The 4,864-nt window shown below is 41.9% G+C and overlaps 1 protein-coding gene across 1 annotated transcript in view; it reads left to right on the plus strand.

The window, feature by feature from the left end:
- The first annotated feature begins 520 nt into the window (after positions 1-520).
- RCBTB1 (RCC1 and BTB domain containing protein 1) overlaps positions 521-4,864 on the plus strand; it is a 28,728-nt gene continuing 24,384 nt past the window's right edge. Inside the window, exons 1-2 of the mRNA XM_015812321.1 lie at positions 521-538; positions 705-813. The gene's annotated coding sequence lies outside the window, so the exon portion shown is untranslated. The remainder of the gene's footprint in view (positions 539-704; positions 814-4,864) is intronic.

Here is a 4,864-nt window from a genome sequence, read left to right on the forward strand (position 1 = left end):
ACCAAGTGTGCACAAGAGGATGCTACGGAAGTTAAGGAGGACATGAGGGATGTGTGGTGGTGTGCAGAAGTTGTCATGTAGATTGCAAAGGGTGCATGGGTATGTGCAATTGGCAGCCTCTAGAAAGCTCTCAGTTGGGAGTGCTACCAGATCTGGGCTGCAAAGCCCCAAGCAACCGCTAGATGGCAGTATTGTAACAAGACAACAAAAGCTTCATCTTTTTTGGCCAGCTGGCACTGTCCGCAACATTGCAGCCCAGATTTACTAGTCGTAATGACGACCTACTTTGCCTTTTAAAAAAAGGATCAGGAAAACTAAGGAAAGCACGAAACTAGCTTCTTCTACTTCGTCTTTCCCGCTATAGCGAATCAGAAGAGCGGATGCAGAAAGACGCGCAAGAAGAAAAGACGGCAGCATCATAAATCTCACGCGTTGCCCGCGGCGCATGCGCTCGTGGTGGGTCAGTTCCTTTGCTTCTCCGCTTCCTGCTAGCTCCGGGGCAGCTGGGCAAAGCCAGCGTATGCAAAAACTGCAACAGGTGAGGTGAGGCGTGAGGGGCGGCCGGGCGGGGCTCCGTTTCCTCGTTTAAAAGGGTGCGCCGAAAGAGCCCCCGCCTTCTTCCCTCCACATCTCCCGAAGCTGTTCCCTGCTTTTGGGGCGCTCTGCGCTAAGCTGGTTCCGACGATTTTCTTTCCTGCAAGCAGCCGGGGAGGGGTGTCTTGAGAAGGACTGGCAGCCCTCCCCCCGTTTCTCTTCGGCGGCTTCCTACAGAAGGAAAAGGTTGGCTTTCTTTTCTCCTACCTTGTCACGAAGGTAAGTGGAGGAATAACGGGAGCGTCTGGCTCTTGCGTATAAAGGGAAAAGAGCCGAGGAAGGAGGGGGGCTTCGTTGGTTGCAGTTTAGGAAATAAACAGCACACGCCTCGGGCTCTTCCGGGTTGACTCGAGTCTTCGGGGAGGGGTGGAAATCTTGGTGGAGAATCTGGAGCTTCGGGACACGGTCGCCAGCTGGGTTTTCTTAAGAAAAAAAAATAAATCAAGATTTCGCGTTCAACCAAACCTAGGTTCTACACAAAAGACCCAGATTTTAAAAATTCCACAATCAGTTTTGAACTAAATTATTTTTACCTATTTAATACGTACAATATAATGTAGGTACTGTATAGAGCAACTTACATTTTAAAGTAAAAAAAAACAAACTAGAAACCCGAATAGAAAAACTCAGATCTGGATTTAAAAACCCAGCATTGGCAACCCTGCCTGGGAGTCATGAACTGCGAATAGGGTGCCTTCCTTAGACCTTAGGAGGGAGTAGAACATCTGTGAATCTCTCCCAACTGAGCAAAGATAGCATCGTGGTTAATAGCTTGCTCAGAAATCTAGGGAAGAATGTAATTTGTTTTTATCATATGTTTCCTGGATCTGCTTTCCTTTATAACCAAGCAAAATATGCTGGGACTTATGTGAGCTGCTGAATGAGAAATACATTTTGATTCTAGGCCAGATCTTCGAAGCAGAAACCTTACTTATCATAGTACAGTAACTTTCTAAAGGGAAAAAAAAATCATACAAAGTTTTTTGTTGATGTGCTGATTTGTTTGTGCATCCTGAGTTAGAAGCATCTCATAATTCATCCCTTCAAATTAAATGAGATTTAAACTTTCCCAGGAGCTCAATTGTTCAATATGCTGATAAGCTTTATTAATGTTCTGCACAATATTTGTAGATTGTGCTGAGAAATTATTTCTGATAGTGCCATTCTTCCTATGTTAAGCATTCAGAAACCTCTACAGTGTTGGTCCTCTATTATTTCTAGGTCTTTTATATTCATATTGTATATTTTGTTCTTTTATGCTTTTGTAGTAGGTTCACTGTGATTTATATTAGCACTTTAGATGCTGGAAAGATTCAGTAGTGTTAAAGAGATTTATCTAGGACTGTAATACTTTTTAGAATGTAGCTTGAAAAAATGCTGGTACCAAGAAAGGTATAAGTGAGAATGACACGTTGATATGAGTTCCTGTTTGCCTGCAAGTGATGAGAGCAACCTTGCTCTTTTTTCAGATAATTGTACAGTACATACCTGCAGCAAATGTAAGGAACAAAATTAAGCCTGCAAATAAATTGGGAAGAAAATACATTAGTTCAAGATGAGTATTAAGGACACTTGCATGGGTGCTTCCTCTGAGAGAGGGGCATTAATAGGTTCTTTTATTACAGAAGGGTGACTTTGTTGTAAGTCGGGCAAGAAATCTTCAAACCGGGAAAAATGACCTGATTTAGTATGCCCCATTATCAAACCCCAAACTCTTTCTACCCATTGGGGAAAAGATTGTAACAGTCTCTTTTTTAAAAAAAATCTTGGTGTTGTGAAAGAATCCCTGACATTTTTTGAAGGGGCAGACAGAATAAACATATGTATGCTACTTACCAAAATGAATGTCCTAATTTGCATTATATGTAAGACATATTTTTTTGACAAATTCCGTAAGGTCTCATATGCGGCATTACAGCACTTTCTCTTGGCAAAATTCCCAGTTATAATCCATATTCCTTCTGTGAGTAGTCCTCAGTGAACCTCTGGTAAGGCACATGAGGCTGCTTGTTTTCTAGTCTAGATCAAGATGCTTCAGGGGATGAAGTTAAACGCAAGGGAGATGCCAAGTTAGTGGGATAAGGATAGAGCAGTGATGGCGAACCTTTTAGAGACTGAGTGCCCAAACTGCAACCCAAAACCCACTTATGCATCGTCGAGTGCCGGGTGGGTGTGGCCCATTGGGTGGGCGTGGCCCATTGGGTGGGCGTGGCTGCAGTGGTAACGGCAGACTGGGTGGGACTAAAAAGTTCAATCAATCAATTCCAACTTTGCAAGATCTTTTTTTTTCCTGCAAGAAGTTGACTGATTGAAATTGAAATTGAAACTGATTGAAATTGACTGATTGAACCTTTTTTGGGGGGGGGGGCACATGGCGGCGGAGGCCTAAAGCGAAAAGGTTTTATAAAACCCAGCTGAAGGCCTAGGACTGGGGCGACGGCGCATCATGCTCACAGAGAGGGTTCTGAGTGCCGCCTCTGGCACCCGTGCCATAGGTTCGCCACCACTGGGATAGAGGATACAGTACTTATACGTTACCCAAACAGTATCAAAATTTGGCTCTTGTTCCAGACTTTTTGCCTGACAGTGAGTTTCATGCACATCCACTTATTTTGACTAGCGTATACTGTACATTTTCCCCACCAATGGGGATAGATTTTGAGTCATGGATATTGATAAGTAGTTGAGAGTTACCTTTGTGAATTTATGTACCTATACTGTAATCACAACAAGGATATTGCACCAATTGATGCAAAATGTGGTAGGCAAAAACTTTCCAGGCATGAGATTTTAACACTAGCAGTGAGCAAAAAAACAAGAGCCCAAAATTTGGCAGAAAGTGACCTACAGCAATTTTCAAGGATAGAGATCTCTGTGTCCCTCTTGTAAACTTGGCAGCACTCTCCAGTTTTGAGAGCTGCAACTTGGTTTTATTATTCAGATATTTAATACTGTAGATCGCATTTTGTATAACTTTTGATGTTGCACACTGAGTCTTCAGTTTCCTTCAAAAGCAATCCTTTCCTTCCAAATTAAAAAATGATGTGCAGTATTTATTTTAGATGTATTCTGTAGAAAACCGGGACCTGAGTCTCCCGGCTTGGTTTCAGACCTCGTCCGGGGGCTGATTCATGAGTTGTCATATGAAGACACCATACCAGGTTTCCTCGGGATGAGATCAGCCCAGAATAGTCTCTGGGGACCTCTTTTATTAGCAATCATCAAAGCAAATTGCAGGCAGAAGCGACAAGCAGGGGGGTGAGCCGGGGNTTACATGGCTTATACAACTAACAGTTCAAGGAAAAGTTGCCATTGTGGTTCACACTGGAAGGTCTTATCAGGAAGTGATAATATTATAGCTTGTGTAGACAGCTTTGTTGACTTGCTTCTTAGTTCTCTGTCCTTACGTGTTTGCAGCTGCAGATTGCAGCCTAACACGTAGGCATGAAGAAGTGTAGAATTAAGCATATTGAAGGTTACAAGATGGAGTGACTTATGCTATATTCCAACATCTCCTCCTTTTTTGTTTTTTAAGCTTAAACCCAAAAGTTTTTTTTGTTGCATTTCATACATGCTGGTACTATGCAGACTAAAGTTTGTCAAGTCATCTTTATCTTCTGATTCATTGGTCAGTTCGATAAATGGGTTGGCTTTAAATGTAGTAAATTTTCCTGCAGTTGATAACTCAGGATGGGACAGTCTGTCTCCTTTGTTGATGTCATCATGGTCAGCTTCCATAGTTAAAAGATGATATCGTACTGGATCAGAGCGTTGTCATAGAGCCATTACTTGAGCTGTTGCACGTTTTTCCGCTAACAAAGATAAACTTTTTGACATGATTTTTACAAAGATGGGTAAAACACAGGGTATTACAATACAGCCTAAAGCAATCAGTTCAATTAAAGCTACAATAGCTTGGAGTCCAGGAAGTTTGGGGAACCAAGAACCAAACATTTCATGAAAATCAAAGCTGTTCCAAGTTTGGACAGGAACGTGAGCAATTTTTACCATTCTATCAGCGATTTCCCTAACAACATTACCACTGTCATCAATTTCAATACAACAATTTGAAAGATTAAATTTCCCACATACACCTCCTTCTTTTGCTAACAAATAATCTAAGGCTAAATGATTTTGCATAATATATGTGCGTAAGCAAGCGCTTTCTTTGGCTAAATGCTTCATAGCTAAAATGGTTAATTGCTGACATAGCTGAAGAAATAGCATTAATGTTGAGGTGGGCACGAATAGCAAATCCTGGCACACCCAC

Source organism: Protobothrops mucrosquamatus, unplaced genomic scaffold (assembly GCF_001527695.2).
Source record: "Protobothrops mucrosquamatus isolate PMUCROS unplaced genomic scaffold, P.Mucros_1.0 scaffold78, whole genome shotgun sequence".
Taxonomy (NCBI): Eukaryota; Metazoa; Chordata; class Lepidosauria; order Squamata; family Viperidae; genus Protobothrops; species Protobothrops mucrosquamatus.